Genomic DNA, 21,398 nt, shown 5'->3' with positions numbered 1-21,398 from the left:
TGTCTACATCTAGAATTTCCATCCTCGTCAATGGTTCACCAACTAATGAGTTCTTACCGCAAAGAGGACTCCAGCAAGGTGACCCATTGTCACCCTTCCTTTTCAATATAAGGGGCTTAATATTCTCCTGAATAGAGCACTAAATCTTGACATCCTTCATGGTTTTTCAATTGGGGTTAATGAGGTTCTTTTATCTCACCTTCAATTTGCTGATGACTCAATCCTTTTCTGTGAAGCTGATATGGACGAGGTGATGATTGTCAAAAGACTTCTTCGATGCTTTGAAGTTCTTTCTGGGCTCAGAATCAATTATCACAAGAGCGTTGTATGTGGTGTAGGTGTGAATGATGTGTTTCTACATGCCTTTGCAAAGCTTTTGAACTGTAAGGTGCAAAGCTTGCCACTGAAATTTTTGGGGCTGCCTTTAGGCGCCAACCCAGGTAGAAAATCAACCTGGAAGCCTGTGCTTGATAATATTAGATCTAGACTATCAGGCTGGAAGAGGAAAATATTGTTCTTTGTAGGGAGGTTAACCTTGATCAAGTTTGTTCTCTCGAGTCTCCCTGTGTACTATCTTTCTCTCTTCAAGATGTCTAAAGGTGTGGCTCATGAAATTGAAAAGATTGAGGCTGCTTTCTTGTGGGGTGGTAATGGTCTAAAAAGAAAAGTTCATTTTGGTAAAATGGGTTGAGGTTACAAAAAGTGTTGCCCAAGGGGGCCTGGACATCAAAAGGATTAGGGATGTTAATCCATGCTTGCTTCTTAAATGGTGGTGGAAATTTGGAAATCAAATTTCAGCATTATAGATAAAAGTTATTTGCAGCAAGTATAAAATTGAGGTAGAGTGTTGGCATCCTCCTATGCAATCCTCCTACAAGCACTCTAGGGTATGGAAGGATATTACCTTTATAGGGGTTCATAGTTTGAATACGTTTCATTTCTTCTTGGAAAACTGCCAAATCAAGGTTGGGGACGGTAATCGTATCAGATTTTGGCATGATAAGTGGTGTGGATCTACATATCTCAAGGATGAGTTCCTTTCTCTCTTCAACCTGTCTGCTGATAAGAATGGATCTCTTTAACAATTTTATGCTAGGAAAACCAACACTACAGTCTTGAACTTTCCCTATAGAAGAGTCCTGTATGCTTGGGAAGTGGCCGCTGAAGCTAGGTTGATTATAACGTTATCCTCTACTCCCCCCTTGAGCCTTAACAATGCTGACAGTTTGGTGTGGTCCTCTGCAGCCTCAGGTTCTAGTGTTTTCTTCGTGTCTTCTTTATATTCTCTTTGCAATTCTCTCATTGGGCCTCATCTCATCATTAGCAAGTTCGTTTTGTGCAATATTTTACCTCTCAAAGTTCATTTTTTTTGGATAGTTAGCATGGAAAAATAGAATCAAAACAGTTATGTTTCTACTCAATATTGGTTTTCTTGGCAGCATTGTTTCTCCCTTATGTCCTTTCTGCAAAATGGCTCCTGAATCTGCTTCTCATGTTTTGCCTCATTGCCATTTCTCTTGGACCATTTGGTCATCTGTTTTATATGATTGGGGGCTCTGTTGGTGTATCTCACAATCTGTGACAACCCTGTTCAATTGGTGGAAAGGTGGCAAATTTAAGCGCCCACTCAGGAAATTTTGGGGAGCAATTCCACTAGTAGTTCTCTGGTCTCTTTGGAATCATAGGAATGAGTGTGTTTTTAGAGATGCTCATCCTAATTATGCAGACTTGTGGGAACTTATTAAGATCAGATTAGCTCTTTGGCTCAAAGCTTCTCTCATGGACTTCCTTTTCTCAGTCGAGGACGTAGTTCTCAATTGGAGACAAATTAGGCTCTGCTATTGAGTTTAGAAGAATTCCATCGCTGTGTTATAGAGCATCAGCTGCTGCATTCTTTGTGTTGTTTTCTATCTTAATCTGCTCTGTAATCTGTTAGTGATTTTACTGGTTGATTAATTCTGCTGTTTTGCTGGTTGATTGATTTTGCTGTCTTTCTCTGTTAGTGATTGATTTTGCTGTTGGTAGTTTGCCGATTGCTCTACTGCTCTGCTGATTGTTTTTGTTGGTTGATTGATTTTGCTATTAGTAGTATGCTGTTAGTGGCTAAGAACCTAAACTAATCTGTTAGTTATCTACAATTTGGTAGTTATTTGTTGGTAGTCTGCTGCTGGAGGTTCATGTGGAAGCCATTTTGTTGTTCTGCTGCTTGAGGTTCATGTGGAAGCCATTTTGTTGTTCTGTTTGTTCTTTCTTTGCTACTTGTTGGTCTCTCACCAACTGGAGCTTGGAGCTTTTGCTAGCTCCAAGCTCCTTTTTATTGATGTACTCTTTCATACTTTGTGTGTTCCCATCAATAAAGATTTTCTTTTGCCGATCAAAATAAATAAATAAACGGGGCGGGAAAAGAGAATGCAAAATCTATCCCAATAGCACTTCTTCATTGAGGCAAAAAGAAACTCGTGTGAACTGAGTCGAGAGACGCAAGGCAGAGCGAGACCGAAAAATTGACCATCCTTAAGATTTATATATATATATATATATATATTACAAAGAAGTGTGATATTTCCCATTGAGAGGCCTAAGTCAACAATAGCCTCACTGGCCTTACACTTATGGAGATGTAAATACCAAATATTGATTCTTTGCAGGGTTTATAGTAGATGCTTCCTATTAGAAAAACAAGGTTTGTTCTGTCTGATACAAAAGCCTGGCTTTCTTTTCTATAATTATATTTGAATTATAAGTTTAAATTTAAAAAAATGAAAAGAGAAATACAAATTGGAGAGAAAAGCAAATAAAATAGGACACTCGGTCCATAAATCCAATTTTAAATTTCTTCCGTCCAAGGGTCGCTAAATTACTCTACTCATAAAGACATTTTTATGCAAAATGATCAAATTACTCGTTCTCCTGTCTGTGAAGTCACACTTATAGAACATACAAAATAATTATCTGTTTTAATAATTTTGTTTCATTTCAAATTTTAAGGAACTGTAAATAACAGTTTGGCTTATAACTTTGACTTAAATCAAATCAAATCAAACCATACTCACTGTAATTTTAATTGGAGTACTCATTTAATACTGAAGGTTGGTTGCTGACAAGAAACTCATCATATGTTGAATCTCTTGATAAGATTTTAATCTCTTAATAAGACTTGTTTATTTTTAGAAAGGTAAGAAAGCATTTCACTGTTGATATTTAAAAATAACTAGACAAATATTTTTCCTTGAACATCAAAAACATTACAAGCAATATTTCTTAAAATGGTAAAAGACATAATTGACACCCTCAACAATGAATTTATAAGAAAAATGATCACAATAAAATAAGTGAGTTTCTTATCATTAGATCATTTCGAATAGAAACAAAGCCATGGAGCCAAATTCGACATTTTAGCCCTCACTTTTGAATTTATTAAAAAAATAAATATATCACAACAAAATAAGTTACATTTGGATAGTTGGCAATCAATTTTGAAATTTTAGCCCTCACTTTTGAAATTTTACTACTTCAAAATAGTGAAAGTTCACTATCCGAATGCTACAAGACTGAAATTTCATCTTTCTATATATATATATATTTCATATGTATTATAGGTCTACTCCAATAGACCTGAACGATCCAATTTTAAATTTTGATATCATTCAAAACTAAAACAATGTTCATGTTGAAGTGTTAATGTTTGAATTTTGTAATTTACAAACAAATTTTTTTAGGGAAAAAAATGATAATAGAAGGATTTTGTAAATTAGCTACTACTTCATCCACTTTTCACTTAAAAATCTCTCTCCAAATATAAGATTCAAGCATAACCTTAAATTGGCATCCAAGACATTATTGGAAGACAAACATTAACTGAAATCCCTAATTTAAGAAGTTAGAAATGATGAAATGAAGGTTTCTAATTGATCAAGTATAGCCATATCTTGTTCATGCACAGTCACCCATGCCTCTACTCCACCAGGATATTTAGAATCCATAATGATGATAGAGTTCTTAGTGTCCATGGTAGCAATACTCACCCAACTGGGCTTTCCCTACCCAAAATCTGCTTCATAGATTGGAAACCCACACCAACTACTGAACCTCAACACCTGCACTTTCCCTTTGGAAACCAGTTCACCTATTTTCTTCAAATCATTCATGACCACTTCAAAACCATCCTTCCCTTGTCTTTCTTTTACATAATCACAATCAATTTTTTCAATTGCAACCCTCAGCTTAGTCACCAAGGTAGCCAAATTTGTTTCGCCATTCGAAACTGCATTCGCCATCAAAAAGAGATTGCCAAAACAATGTTCTGGAAATGCTGGGACCATCCTTTTCCTTATATTCACTGGATGAAACGCCATTGATGTGCTTGCAATGGAACCGTACTTCTTCCATATTAGTGCTGTTACCACCTCCACTCGGGTAGGTTGTATGCCGGCCAGATAGGGTACAACTTCAAATTTTAGAGCAGCTATTGTTAAGGCACTAAAAACCAATCTTCTAGTAACAAGTCCTGCTTCTAGAATTCGACCTACGTGCTTGAAACCTGTGTGGGTGATTTTCTAATCACACTGCCCGTTTAGTAATCAGCTAGAGAGTACCGGCAGAATAGATGACTTCAGCTAACCTGTAACAGAAAGAGAAGGCTCCGGCGGTGGTTCTACCACCAGGGGGCATTCCGACGATCAAGTCAGTATATCTCTCAAAGATAATCAATAATGCTAAACTCAATGCTCAAAGCATAAATTGCGTACCTTAGACCCACGGGGGTGCCTCTCTTTTATAGTTAACTCAATCCTAGTCCCACTAGAAGCTTGACTTTTATGGACTCCAATTCAGTACTTACTTTGGACTCCTCAAGAGATAAGGATAAACTCCCTAAGAGCTTTATCCTCATCTTGACTAAGTCTCCTCTTCATTCTAGGACTCTTATCCCTTATCCGTTTATCTCGGATTCCGATATCTTCGGAGATAACCTCAACAACGCCGAGATAACCTCGGCATAATGACCAGGACACGTGGCACCTCGGCTGACACATCGGCGTCACCTTGCCACGTATTGGTACTCAGAAAATATATCCCCACAACTGCCCCTTAGGTTCTATTACCTCGGCATTTTGAGGTGATAGAACCTATATCGGTACTTCTTCCTGTACATCGGCTCAAGAACTCCTCAGCTGAGATCATTCATTTCAGGCCGACATGTTTTCTTCAGAGAACAAGAATTCCAGTGAACTCTTTCACGTGTGTGAGCTGTCACGTATCATTTACTCAACCGTTTCATTCACGCGTCTCCACCTCATTGGACCGTACCCATGACGCGCTTGTAATCCGTCTTGCATCTGTGGGCGTCGTCTGACGTATGTGTTGTTCCAGGCGTATTTAATGCTCCGTTTTGCCGCCGTTTCAAATTTTTGACAAAATCTTTCCCCCTTTCTTCATTTTTTCACTTTTGCATTCGATTTGTCTTCGCTTTTTCTCTTTCTAGCTCTTGAATACGCCATTGTTTCAGTCCCAAGTTCTGCAATTGTCTTCATTTGTCTTTCTGGTGAAGCTTTCACTACTCTGTTACTCCTATAACCATCGTCTGACTTCGGCGAACCTTATTCCGGCCTTACTTATTCTGGTAAGTTACTGTTCCTTTCGTTTTCAATTCTGTTGATATTCTTCATTACTTGTTGCCATTATTGTTTCAAATCTTGCGAATCACATATCTGAACGTATTTATTCAAATGGTTTTGATCTTACCCATATCTTGAATACATACTGTTCACCACTTTGTTGCTTTCTTGTTGCTTTCTTGTTACTGTTCTTGACCCTTTATTTCTCGTATTCTTTATGCTCTTGACATCCCATCCCTGTTCTTCATTCTAAAGCACGTCTTTGCCTTTCTGTCTTCCAGATCCGTGCCTTCAACCCTTGCTTTCATAGATCTAGGTTTGGGATTTGTTTGTGCAGAACCCATAATTTAGGAAAAAACTGGAACTAGTACTTTACCTAGGTTTTTGCTGAGGTCCCATCAATAAAAAACATCTTCTTTCTGAATTTTAACCCTTCTAATTCAGGCTGGTATCATGGGTATGTGGAGACATAGGGTAGACACCCCGACTAAACTTGAGTACTTTAGGCAAGAGTTCTCTATTCCTGCCGATGTCCATCTGATGTTGGCTGGAGATGATGACTCCATCATGCCCACAGATGATTCAATGCCCTTTCCCATTGTGGCTTTCACTGAGTGCGGACTCCGGCTTCCACTCAACATCCTTTTTCGCGAGATTCTTCACTACTATAAGTTGAACCCCATGCAACTGGCCATTAACTCTTATCGAGTGATCCATGGTGTCATTGCCTTAGCTAAACAGGAAAACACTAGGATCACCCTAGCCGATATCCAGTACTGCTATACCATGTGTGCCCTTAATTTGAAAGAAAAAGGCTACATTTATTACCTTAAGCCGAGGTCTACAAAATTCAAAATCGTAGCCGACCTTCCAGACTCCAACAAGGGGGCTGGAGATGACTATTTCATTACCTCAGGAAATTGGGAGTTTGCTCCAGACGAGGACGTCCATCTCTACCCTCTTCCTCGATCAGTTTTAGAGGGCAAGGGTAAGAGCCCAGTATTCAGCTTTGCCTATTTTCTTTCAAAGTCTTAAATACTTTGTTTGTTTCTGACGTCTGTTCTTCTTGCAGCTGTTTGTAAGCCACCGAAAAATTTTCGCCAATCCTTTGTTCCCAGCAAGGATTTAAAGAAACTTCTGGATTTGCCAGTCCATAAAAGGAAAGTGCCTGTGCTTCTCAATTTTATTCTAACATATAAGTCAACTTTGCTCGACGTTCCCAAAAGGAAGAAGAAAAGCCTTTCTCCACCCTCTGCTACAACTCCATTGACTGCATCCACATCACGAACAGGTCAAGGATCAACATCCAATCCAGCTGATCAGCCATCAGCTTTGGCTCCACACCTGGTCCCAATATCCGAACGAAAACGTCGGCGACGACTTGTCCTTACTGCCGAGATGCGTCGCCTAAAACCAGTTACAAAAGACCTCTTTGCCAGCATTCCATCATCTGTTGACGACCAACCAGCACAAACCCAACCTCCACCGAAGCCGAAAAGAATAAAGAAGGCTCAACCAAAGGCTAAGATAGCTCAGGTTGAATCTGAAGACACCTTGCCTATCTCAAAGTTGGCTAAAAGTGATAAATCTCAGCCTTCTGCTGGGAAGAGGCGCTCTGAGTCTCAACCACCAGAATCCCAAAAACCAAAAAAGCCGAGGTCTTCTTCTGCAACAACCTCGGGATCAAAAAAACCTGATGCCCCCTGGGCCCCCTCAATTACTCTGGAAGACAAGCCTGTTATGGCAAGTGACAGTACCGAGGATATTAATGTCGGCGTTGCACTCAACACTGCTCTACTATTACCAGGTGATTTGGAGCGAAACGCCTAGTACAGTGAGTATGAGAATTACGTTCTAATGCTTCAGCACTCCGTTCAGGTAGATATCTTCTATTTGGTAATTCTCTTCTTTCTTTCTCTTTATTTCGTACTTTGAATATTCTCTAATACCTCTGTTTTCTTTCAAGCCATCCAGCATGCCCACTCTTTCTTAATGCAGTCTTTTAAGAATCGAGAGAGGCTTGTCGAGATGAAGAGGGAGTTTTCTGCCCTTCAAAAGGCCAATAAAAACCTTCAATCAAAAATAAAGAAGTTGGAGGATCAGGCTGAGGCTGCTATCAAAGCCCAGACTGAGGCCGAAGACAAGGCCAATTCTGTCGAGGCCATAAGGAAGGTTGCTGAGTCCCAGAGAAAAGAGGCCGAGGAGAAAATGGCCCAAGCCGAAAAGGAACTTCAGGAGGCCCTGGCCACCAAAGACGCCGAAATCAAAGAAGCTGATGAAAAGGCGTACACTCAAGGCATGGCCGACATTACTGAGGCTTATGAACTTCAAGTGAAGCAGGCATGCAACAAGGGTTTCACCCTTGGTTGGATGTCCTTCTGAAAAAACTCAATGTCCCTGATGATTCGCCTCTGAGGAATGCCGATGATATTCCTCTTCCATTCCCTCCACCTCCTCCACCAGCTCTGTCCGATGAAGATTCAGAATCTGAAGATGAGGAAGAGGATGATGCCTTGGTAAGAAAAGCAAAGGAGGCTACTGCGTCCAAGTCCCCTCCTTAAAATGAGCAAGTCCTAGACTTAACTCAAGATGAGGAGGTTGAGGAGGTTCCCAAGGATGTGATTCCTTCAAAGGTATCATCGGATTCACTTCTTGCTGATAAGAGTATTGATGAGACCCTTGCCCAAATTGATGCCAAGATCGCGGTGGAGAAGGCGGCCGAGGTATCTTCTCAGCAGTCCTCCGACGTCCAAACCCAGCCTGCTGCCGATGTTGGGGAATCTTAGTTTTGATGTCATGTCTTTTCTTTTCTTGTCTTTTGTACTCTTGTACTTCTTTGTTTCTTTAGACGATGTAAGTTTTGCATATGGCCGATGTGCCTTCTTGTTTTGTGAATGCTAACTCAACTTTCTTTTTCTGAATGCTTGTATCTTTGTCTTCTTCTTACTGCTCTTGCATGATTCTATACTTAGGATATTTTGCATGTCTTATATACTCTTCCTTCTTTGTGCAATCTTCTCAGGGTGACACACCTCGGTTATGCCCCCTGACGATTTACTTCGGCGAGTACTTGTCCTGTAAATTGCTTACAAATTTTAACAAGGATAAACATATACTAGTTTAATCTCAACTTTGTAAACTTTTCTTAAGTTATAACAAGTGCCAAACAATGATCTACTTGTAAATTGTTACAAATTTTCACAAGTGTTAAACAATATATATCGGCTTAACTTCAACTTGTAAATTGCTACAAATTTCAAAAAGTGAAGATAAACAATTATCTCGGCTTAACTTCAACTTGTAAATTGCTACAAATTTCAACAAGTGTTAAGCATCACTTCGGTTTAACTTCAACTTGTAAATTGCTACAAATTTCAACAAGTGTTAAACATTTTATATCGGTTTAACTTCAACTTGTAAATTGTTACAAATTTCAACAAATGAAGGTAAATAATAATCTCGGATTAACTTCAACTTGTAAATTGCTACAAATTTCAACAAGTGAAGGTAAACAATAATCACGGCTTAACTTCAACTTGTAAATTGCTACAAATTTCAACAAGTAAAGGTAAACAATAATCTCGGCCTAACTTCAACTTGTAAATTGCTACAAATTTCAACAAGTGAAGGTAAACAATAATCTTGGTTTAACTTCAACTTGTAAATTCACACAGAATTTCAACAAGTGTTAAACATGACTTCAGTTTAACTTCAACTTGTAAATTCACATAGAATTTCAACAAGTGTTAAACATCATGTCGGTTTAACCAACTTGTAAATTACTACAAATTTCAACAAGTGGTAAACATCATGTCGGTTTAACCAACTTGTAAATTACTACAAATTTCAACAAGTGGTAAACATCATCTCGGTTTAACCAACCTGTAAATTGCTACAAATTTTAACAAGTGGTAAACATCATATCGGTTTAACCAACCTGTAAATTGCTACAAATTTCAACAAATGGTAAACATCATATCGGTTTAACCAACTTGTAAATTGCTACAAATTTCAACAAGTGGTAAACATGTTCTTCTTCTCTCTGCCCCCTGCATGGCTTCCACATACTCCTTTGCGAACCTTATAAAAGATCTTCAACCTGGCTAACTGTAGTCCAACCTTGTGTGTTTTTTTTTTATCTTCTGGGATCTGAGATTTGCTCACTGAGCTCTTCTCTTTTCGGACTTAAGTGCCGAGATCTTGTCTGCTAGAATCTTGGATCTGCTCACTTAGGTTGAGCTCTTCTCTTCTCGGACCTACTCATCTAGGCCGAGATCATGTCTTCTAGGATCCGGGATCTAGAATCCGGGATCTGCTCACTTAGGTTGAGCTCTCGTCTTCTCGGGCCTACTTGTCTAGGCTGAGATCATGTCTTCTCGGATCCGGGATCCAAGATCTGGAATCCGGGATCTGCTTACTCAGGATGAGTTCTTCTATACTTGAATGTTATCTCCTTGGGAGCGCTCATGCCCCTTGTCTTTGCATCCCTTTCGGAAGGGTCTTCGTTCCTCCGCAGGTATCTATCCTTCCATATCTAGAGGTCATCTTCGTTGTAGTATCCGCTTCGATCTGTTGTCTTTGGTGCGTCACCTTCCTGGCAGGCGTCTTTCACTCCGTGACTCTGGTCACGAGTTTCTGTGTTGCGGTTGTCCCCTTCAACGTCGAGGTTGATAGATCTCCCATTTCCAGCAGGAGCGTTGTCTCCAATCTGATCCTTCTGTCTGTCATTGGCCATATATTCTTCTTTCTTTTATTGGCCATCTATTCTTCTTTCTTTTCCACTGACGGCGCCAAATTGTGTGGGTGATTTTTTGATCACACTGCCCGTTTATTAATCAACTAGAGAGTACTGGCAGAATAGATGGCTTCAACTAACCTGTAACAGAAAGAGAAGGCTCCGGCGGTGGTTCTACCACCCGGGGGCACTCCGACGATCAAGTCGGTATATCTCTCAAAGATAATCAATAATGCTAAACTCAATGCTCAAAGCATAAATTGCGTATCTTAGACCCACGAGGGTGCCTCTCTTTTATAGTTAACTCAATCCTAGTCCCACTAGAAGCTTGACTTTTATGGACTCCAATTCAGTACTTACTTTGGACTCCTCAAACGATAAGGATAAACTCCCTAAGAGCTTTATCCTCATCTTGACTAAGTCTCCTCTTCATTCTAGGACTCTTGTCCCTTATCCGTTTATCTCGGATTCCGATATCTTCGAAGATAACCTCGGCAACGCCGAGATAACCTCGGCATAATGACCAAGACACGTGGCACCTTGGCTGACACATCGGCGTCACCTTCCCACGTGTTGGTACTCAGAAAATATATCCCTACAAAACCGATTGGCTCTCTTGGTGGGGACAAAGTTGCTGAGACGAAACTTGGACACACCAAACTCGGCTTGTCGCGTGCAGTGGCAGCCTACCCTTTGATGAATGTGCTCAGGGTGCACCCATCAGCAATCTTGTGTGAGATGCATAAACCGACTACTACGCCTCCGCAGTTGAATAAGTTAACTTAGATGGCTAGTTGTTGTTGTTGTTCTTCTTCTTCTTCTTTATCTATGCTCAATACTCGGAAACTTAATTTATAAGGAATCAATTGGTTCAACACATCAAGTTCTGGTCGATCAATGATATTCAAAAGCTGGCTATCAACACGGGTTTCAATGTAATCGACCCCCTTGTCGTTGCAATCCACTGAACTCTCACCTTTCACCCTTCCGGCCAGTGGGTAGAATTGAGTTAAGGTGTTTGATAGTGACGTTCTTAGCATAGAAGAGACCTCGGATTGTTGGACTTGAGTTGCTTCTTCAAGAGAGTAAAAAAGGACAAGAGGGACATATTGAAAAGGACAGATCTGATCAAATAAAGAGAGCTTGTAGTTTTTGAGGTTAGAAGGTGTAGGTGAGGATGGTTTGATGAGCTCTCTAGAAATTATGTCAATCTTCATTATCAAAAAATCAAAAATTAAATTAGTTGTGTGCTTTGGTTAAGTAACTAATATTCCTAAAAATATCATTTTGCTTTTGGGAGGAATCTTAGTAGAATTTTGCAAAGACAATGTTATCTTCATGGTAATTAGTATGTTAATAAAGGCTCCACAACACAACAAAGCTAATATGGTAATTTATCATCAAAAGCAAAAGATTAAAGACCCATAAAAAATTATTCATAACAAAGAAATAATTTTTTTTAACAATTTTCGAACATATCGATTCTTTTAGATTCTAAAAAAAAAATATAAAAACAACTAAAAAAATAATTGCCAAACTCACCCTGAATAAGTACTTCCCAGTAAAAATTTGATTTAACACAAAGAGTTGCATGTGTAGCTAGTTTTGGAAACAAGGTATGCCAATAGGAACTCTCAAGAATGATTGTAAAATTTTACAAGAATTTATAGAAATGGATATGCATTTATTTATATGAATATAATTAAGTACCTTTCTATGAATTTATGATCATGTCTTAGATGGGTTCTCCAAATCAATCCCACGTGTACAATGACTTCAATGTGACAATAAAAATAATTGTATGATTGTCAAGTTAGATCATGGTTTTTAACTATGAGATCCTCTGATTTTCCTTCGAACTTCTATGATGGCATGAAAGCAACTCTAAGGCCTTGAAGATGTAGTTTTCGCTTGATAGTATTATCCGTCATGACATATAACATTAATTGGCTTTACCAATTTGTTCTTTTCATTTGAAAATGTGTTTTGAAGGTTATGTTTAGATCATAAATTTAGATAGAGATTTGAAAACGGTTAAAAAAAAAAAAAAAAAAGGAAAAATATAAATAAAATCTAAACCAAATTTTTTTCTCCCTTTCTCTTTATTTTATTATTATTATTTTTTTCAAATCTCTATTCAAATTCATGATCTAAACATAACATAAAAAATAAGTGTCTTACATTGATTTTATAAAAGGGAAAATTAGCGATACATCGTCCATATAGTTTAAGTAGTTGAAGAGGTCCAAAATAATTTCATTTCCTAGTTAAGATATCTCACAGTTATTATTTTAGTATTTAAGTCATTTATTCCACCTTTTATATTATTTAAGTGATTTAAAAACTTTAAAATTTCATAACTTTTGATTTACATTTCTATTTTTTTTTAATTATATTTTTAGAATCCTATTGGCAAGTTCTTTTAAATAAGATTCATGAGTAATATAAAGGGAAATTGTTTGTTAAGGTTCTTGATATTAAGATTTTATAAGATAAAGAATATAAAATATTTATATAGTAGTTAAGCTCCCTCAACATTTTTACAGAGAAAATTCGATTAAGAGAAATTTCAATTTTCATGTAGAAAGTTCTCTAATTTCACATAGAAATTTCATCGAGAAACCTTAACCTAATAAAAAAAAAAAAATCTTTGGCCTCTCCTATTACACAAAGTTGAAGAGAGATATACTTCACTTATTTTCCCTCATATTAAAATTCTAGAAAAAAAAAATCAAGAAATTTCACTAGCTTGATCTTCGAAATTTCACTAACAAGCCGAAATTTCATTGACTTGACTTGGTCATTGAAATTTCACTAACCAAACAAAATTTCATTGACTTAGACTTAGTCATCACTGCCAACTGAAATTTCAATAACTTGTCTCAAATCAGTGAAATTTTGTCAAATTTTTTCTTTTAAAATTTTGTGTTAATTATGGATCTTATTTTATAGATCTTGATAAAATAATTTCAAAAATACAAATTATATATATTAAAAAAAAAAGAGATAGAGATCTACATCAAAAGTTGTAGAATTTTAAAATTTTAAAATGAGTTAAAAAAAGATATAGAATTTTGTCACCATATGTTTTAGAACACCTAAATTAATATAAAAAATTGTGTTATCAACCGAACCTTTTTCAGAGCCCAAGGAAATATTCATATTTAAATTGTAATTATAATTTTTAATATTTTATTTTCATCTATAATTAATTTTTGAGAGATTTATTAAAAATTTTTTTTTAAGTGTTTGTATCCCAATTAATCTATAAGATATTCTTGTATTTCAATAAGTCCAATTATTTAAACATTTGACCTATCAAATTATAATTATCATATTTAAGATATTTTATAGATATTTCTACCCTTACAAATATTTTTTGAACGGTTAGCAATTTAATGATGTGAACATTCATATTTTACAATGTGAATATTTACATTGACATGTGAATGTTCATATTGATAGTGTGAATATTCACATCACAGAACATTCGCACTGTAAATATGAATATTATTAGGGGTATTTTGGTAACTATGTCACCCATAATACTTATTGAAATATAAAAAAATAATATGAACTAAATGGAACATAAGTAGGTAAAAATGGATTTAAGAAAAAATACTCCTTAATTTTTCTTGCTTTTTTATAGGCAAAATTACTAATTAAGCTTGTCATTAAGTTTTTTGACAGATCTTCTTTGATTAATAAAATGGAGAAATCTACTTTATTTTTTGTGTGTCATGGTCAGTTTTAAGCAAGATTTAAAATTTGAAAATTTTATTTTTGCAAAAGCAATTGTAACAGTTATTGATAATAATAAGCAAAAGGAATCTAGTTTTTAATATTATTTGGTCTGTCAATTGGTATGTTTTTCCTTCCTCTTATTTTTATAAAAAAAATTTGAAATTTGTTTACTCATAAAGTAAAGTAAATTATCAAAATGATAAGAAAAAAAAAAACATCATGTTTCAGATAACTTTTATGATTAATAAAATATTTTTAAATTATCATTATTGAGTTATTTTAATTTTTTAACATTAAATAGAAAATAAAAAGATAATTAAAGCTTATAGCAGTACAAATATAAATATTTGAGGTTTAGAAGACAAACATTAAAAATATACATGACTTTTGTTAATATTGTCTTCATTAAAATTTTGAAATACTTGTACATTATTTATAAAAGTATGTTGTAACAAATACATAAGGGTAAATTACATTGACACCCTTTTAATATCGTTTCCCGTTTACATTTTGAAAATTATATTTCCCTTCCTGAATTTTGTAATCTTATTACAAATTGTTTCATCTTGTTAAGTGGACATTAAGAACTAAACAAAATTTGATGATGTCATACCTAAAGTTTTGTAAATGACCATCTTACCCTTTTTTCTATCATTTCTTCTTCCTATCATGATGATTACACTCTATAACTTTTCATCATTAAATTCTTCATGAACATATTCTTATTGAATAATAATATACAAATATAAATTTTATATAGAATTTCAAACACAATGATGTAGTTCAATGATAACGTTTCACTTTAAACCAAGACACCCATAGAGATGATTTATATTTATAACAATCACTATCACAATATTTTTATGATATTTTTTGTATAAATTTTATATATGAATAAATTTTTCCATTTTTATTTACACTATCGTTTTCTTAATCGTCAATTCACCTGCATTTATTACAGTATTAGCAAACACCACCATTCGCGTAAAATCTAACCGACCACCCAATTAAATTTGGAAGCACAAAAATACAATATATATATATATATATATATATATATATATATCCGTTTATACAAAATAAAATCCACAAAAATGTACTCCACAGCCTCATGGGGTATGTTTTTTTTTGAATTTTGAATTCTTATTTTTATAATTTTAATAATTTTTACAAATATTTTTAATCATTTTTTTTTGACTTTTTAGATCCATTTAATGTAGATACACTTAAAAAGTATAAAATTTGTACAAAATTTTTTTAAAAAATTCATTGAATACTACAGAATACGATAATATACTAAATTGATATATATATATATATATATATATATATATTTATATTTATATTTTTTGTATTTAGTGATTTTAAAAAATACAAAATATTATACTTTTTAAATATATCTCTGTGTATCTGAAAAAACATAAAAAAAATTGCATAAAATATTAAAAAACTTCTATAAAAACAAAAGAACATGATAAACAAAAAAAATCAATTTTCTAATAAGTGAGTTAAACCAAACAAGATGATTGTTGTTTTCCTTGGAATGACATAAATAAAATATCTGCATTATTTTATTATTTTACATATATAAAGGCTAAGAGGCAAATATGTCATTTTAAACCAAAAGTTAACAGCGCCAACATAATTACACTAACAGGTGGTCAGTGCAATTTTTTAAGTGTGAGGAGTGATCTGTATTAAACTTAAACCTTAGGGGTGTCAGTACAACCATAAATATTTGAGCGAATTATACTGATAGTCCTTATATTTTGATCTATATAATTTCAATTAACTCGATTTTGATCATGAATTTATGATTTTGTCTCAATTTAATCCAATTGAATACAATTATTATTGTTTTTTTAATAAAAATGCGTACATAAGTAGCAGGTGTCATGACTTTAAGGGTAAAATTATAAGTTTGTTCAACTCAATGAGTTAACCTCGATCAATTTAGTGATAATTTTCCATCAAAAACACTAATGATATTATCAACTGGACCAAATTGATACAAAATCTAAAATTAAGTATCAAAATTGAGGCAATTGAAAATATAGGAACCAAAATGACACAAAGGACAATGTAGAGATTAACGGTGTAATTTGTCCTAAATATTTTAAACTTTGTTAATTAATATCCTTAGAGCACTGATAAAAAAAAATATATAGATAATATAATATATTATGGATAGTGATTTATAATTAATGAAAGTTAAAAGATATATGATGAGAAATAAATAAGTGAAAATGAACACTAAGGTTGTGTTTAGGGATTTAGAAAAAAAAAATATTTGACAAAAAAATTAATTTATATTTCTTTCACATTTACTCATTTTTTCAAATTTTGTTTTTTAAAATCTCTCTATCTTAATTCATGATTCAAATAAAATTTAAATATAATAATTTAGATTTTAATTTTATCATATTCAAAAAAAATTAAGTGATATATTAGAATATAAATGGAGCCAGGACAGATTAAAATGGGAAAGGAGAAACAAAATCTATCCCGTCCTCAATAACAAAATTAAGATATATCTATTACAAAGAAGTGTGATCTTTCCCATTGAGAGGCCTCAGACAATAGCCTCACCGGCCTTACACTTGTGGAGATATAAATGCCAAAAATTGATTGGAAAATTTACCCATAAATTTCATATAGGGAAATTTTAATTCATTTAATTTTAAGAGTTTTCTTATGAATTAATTAGTTATTTTTATTTTGGAAGGTTATTGTTATTTTGGAAGGTTTTATTTATTTGACTTGGTGCTATTTGAGTTTAAGTGATTGTCCTTTTATGATTCATTTTTCAATTTTTTGATTCATTTATAAGATGAGAATGGAAAGATGAGGTGTGGAAGATTTTTTTTTCAGGGTTTGTGACTAAAGTGTTAATTATGAAGTGTGAAAATATACATTTTTATTGTTACATTGAAGTGTTACATTAAAGTACTACGTTTGGAAAAAGTACATTAAGGAGTTTTTGTAACGCTCTAAATTTCTATCCCAAATGATAATACAACAATCATGGCTCTTTCAAGGAAAACCGAATATAAATCTCCAAACTTACATTACATGATACAATAGTTCTTCATGCAACAATACATTAATCCAACAACAAATAAATAAACAAATAAATACCCCCAAGGGTTTACAAGTTTTCACGGCTTGAGCCTGGTTATACAAAACGGTTATTCAAACCCATACACATATAGCCCTTGACTTACACACAGAGTCACAGCAAAATGAGAGTCTCGTACAGGCGGTATCACCACATCTTTTCCTACACAAAAATCTCGTAAGGTGAGAATAAAGTCCAGTAGAAAATCCTTAACAAAGTATATATATTTTATACAAGTCTCAAGATATAAAATGCACATGCCATGCTATACCCTTTTGAAAGAAAATCACATCTTCATCTTTGAAAACCATCATGCTCAATGGTGTCATGAAATTTCAATTCTTCAAAACTTAACAATTCATTTCAAGAACGGTAAATACGAATCTAGTAATCCCTAGGTCGGTGTCTGCAAGTAGACTATACAAGTATTACCAATTTGTAATTTTTACCGGTATTAAGCAGAAGGCTCGACACCTATCCGCGCAGGTTTTCAGTCTTTCACTCCGGACTCCCAGGCCAACTTATTCAATATTATCTTCATCACCTATCAAGACTTACCAACGTATTTACTCCAAAATCATTCCATAAAAATTTGTTTCTCAACATTTTTTTCTCAATGCAAGTTTTTTAAATCTACTTTCAAAGTTTAATGTAATCAATGAATAGATATGCCAATAACACAAGATGAATATAAATACTTTTATTCCAATTCATCATCCAAGAAGTAACACAATTCCCTCTTCTCAAGTATCCTTAACAATTAGTCATTTCAAGACTATTTCAACATTTTGAACAACAATTTCCAAAATGAACAATAATTCTCATATTCCTTAAAATTCATCATTTATATAAATATAAATAAGAAATTTTCTAAACATCCATTTATTTTGACACACAAAATAAATATAACAATATCATTCATGGATTTTTAGTCTTTTAAATTTTTTTTTCCAAATTCTAGGTTTTCTCACAAAAACTATACAACTCAAATCTTTTGAAAAAAAACTTTCCAAAAACATATTTTTTTCAATCAACAAAGATCAAAACCCATAAGATCATTTTAAAAGAACAAGAGAGAAACCTACTTTCAAAATTGTTCAACTTCTTAAATCAATAATCAAATTTTCAAAGCTATCGAAAGATGATTTCGAAAATCATATAGATCTTAAAAAAATATATATATATATATATATATATAACTTTAAGAAAATCCCTACCTCAAGTTTTGAAGAAGAAATGAGATGAAACCCCAAATTTTACGGTGTTGAAACTCGATCTTCACCGCACACAACGAAGCCCTCGAGAAGTTACACAACTTTGATGAAGAACTTCAGTCTAACTCCCAACGGATCTTGAGAAATCAAGGTTTTGATCCAATTTGGCGTAGGGAAATGTAGAGAGAAAGGAGAGGAAATGTTTTTAGAGAAAGAGAAATATACAAAAGTGATCTAAAATACCATATTCACAAACTGATATAACATGGTCCGCTCGAGTGTGAAAAGCCACGCTTGAGCGTCGAATACACATTCCCAGTACTTTTGTAGACAAGTCAAACTTCTAGAATCAAACATTCTCCGCTCGAGCGCATAAACGGCTGCTCGAGCGGACAAGAAACTTCGAACGCATTTTTCATTTTTTCTTCGGGGGTGCTGCCCTCAGACTTACCAAGGGGTGCTGCCCCTTTGACCCCCACGAGCTGACCGGGCAGCTCGATCCCCGACCTGCCCAGTCGAAGTGGTAAAATATGAAAGAAGGGTCAAAACCGGGATCGCTACAACCATCCCCCCTTAAAGAATTTCGTCCTCGAAATTTCAAATCAAACCACCCAAACAAAGGGGTTTCTAGCGATTAAAACCACGCTATTTCATTTTCAAATCACAATACTAACTTTCAACCAGATTCCACTATTTCCACCATGGTTATCTCATTTACAACAACCTCCCAAATACGCATAAACATGAAATCTCCTAAAAAGTAATGGCAACTCTCAACAGCCTTATGCTTAAAACAACAACGCACATATCAACATGTAGTTAACAACTTTAAATACGTTTCCCTCAACACTAGGGAATATTACAAAGAAAAGCAACTTAAGCATATGCAAACAAATCCGGATATTTGGAGCGAACTTTTGCTTCCCGTTCCCAGGTTGCTTCTTCAATCCCATGGTGTCTCCACAACACCTTCACCAACGGTATAGTTCTGCCCTGTAGCATTTTCTCCCTGGTATCTAATATTTGAACCGGTCGTTCTTCGTAAAAGGCATCATCATCTACCTCCAAGTCAACCCAATCAAGAACATGAGAAGGGTCGGGTTCATACTTCCTAAGCATAGATACATGAAATACGTTGTGAACTCTCGAAAGTTGTGGCGGTAAAGCTAACCGGTATGCCACTTCCCTAATTCGCTCTAAGATCTCAAAATGCCCAATGAACCTTGGAGATAATTTACCACTCTTACCAAATCTCATCAAACCCCGCCTTGGTGAGATTTTTAGAAACACATGGACACCAACTTCAAAAGATAAAGGTCGTCTCCTCTTATCAACATAATTCTTTTGTCAGCTTTGGGCCGTAGCTAACCTTTTCCGAATGAGAACAGCTTTCTCGGTTGTCTCTCTAACAATTTCCGGAATCAGTAAAGGTGCATCACCCACTTCGGCCAAACAAACTGGTGATTTACAAGGACGGCCATACAAGGCCTCAAATGGTGCCATCCCAATACTAGCTTGGTAACTATTGTTGTAAGCAAACTCAATCAATGGAAAGTGTCAAGGACACAAGCTCTAAGCATGTCCTCCAAAATCTGAATAGTACATTCCAGCTGTCCATCGGTTTGTGGGTGATAAACGGTGCTAAGAGTCAACTTAGTTCCCAATGCCTCTTGAAGGCTTCGCCATAACCGGGCAGTAAAACGAGGATCCCTATCTGGCACAATAGTCACAGGAACTCCATGAAGTCGACCTATCTCTCTAATGTACAACTCTGCCAAGCATTAAACTGAGTCACTGGTGCACATCATAATGAAATGGGTAGACTTAGTCAACCTATCAACAATCACCCAAATGGCGTCATTGGCTCGTTGTGTTCTAGGAAGCCCAACTACAAAATCCATGGTAACACGCTCCCACTTTCACTCGGCTATTGCTAAGGGTTGTAACAAACCCGCTGGTCTTTGGTGTTCGGCCTTCACTTGTTGACAAGTAAGGCACTTTCGATACAAATAAAGCGACATCCCACTTCATACCCCTCCACCAAAACTGACGACTAAGATCATGATACATTTTAGTGCCTCCTAGGTGTACTGCAAGGTGTGAGTGATGGAACTCCCGAAGTACTTCCTCTCTACAAGATTCTGGTACAAACAAACGGTCTAGGTAACGTATACTCAAATCCGAGTGAATGTTCAAACCTTTTTCTTCCTTTCCATTGGAAATCTTAACACGGATTGATTCCACATCACGGTCTCCTTGTTATGCCTCTATGACCTTACTAACCAAGGTAGGTTGAGCATTCAAAGTAAACAAGATAGCACTCTCCCCGGACTCGCCCAAGTGCAAATCAAACTTGCTAATAACATCTAGCATATCCCATTCCCGAATGGCCACACTTACCAAACTATTCACAGATTTTCGACTCAAAGCATCGGCCACCACATTGGCCTTCCCTGGATGATAGTGTAAGTCAAAGTCATAATCCTCTATAAATTCCATCTATATCCGTTGTCGTAAATTTAAGTCTTTTTGAGAAAACAAATACTTTACACTCTTATGATTGGAGAAAACTTCAAACTTCTCACCATACAAGTAATGCCTCCAAATTTTCAAAGCAAAAATCACCGTTGCTAATTCTAGATCATGGGTGGGGTTATTTTTCTCATTAGTTTTCAATTGTTGTGAACCGTAGGCCACAACTTTTCCCTCTTGCATCAAGACACAACCAAGTCCATCGCCGGACGCATCACAATAGATAGTGTAATTCAAACCCCTTTTCGGAATTATCAAAACTGGTGCGGTAGTCAATCTAGTCTTAAGCTCTTGAAATGACTTTTCACAAGCCTCACTCCACACAAATTTGATACCCTTTCTAGTCAACCTAGTCAAAGGTGCAGCTAGTCTAGAGAAGTCCCTTACAAAACGTCGATAATACCCCGCTAATCCCAAGAAACTCCGGATTTCAAAAATAT

General features: G+C 35.3%; 1 pseudogene; it reads right to left on the bottom strand.

The window, feature by feature from the left end:
* Positions 1-3,872: 3,872 nt before the first annotated feature.
* LOC114259594 (stemmadenine O-acetyltransferase-like) lies at positions 3,873-11,629 on the bottom strand (annotated as a pseudogene).
* Positions 11,630-21,398: the final 9,769 nt, after the last annotated feature.

Source organism: Camellia sinensis, chromosome 15 (genome assembly GCF_055761805.1).
Source record: "Camellia sinensis isolate YWXY chromosome 15, ASM5576180v1, whole genome shotgun sequence".
In the NCBI taxonomy this organism is placed as follows: Eukaryota; Viridiplantae; Streptophyta; class Magnoliopsida; order Ericales; family Theaceae; genus Camellia; species Camellia sinensis.
This window is presented reverse-complemented; position numbering and strand designations above follow the sequence as displayed.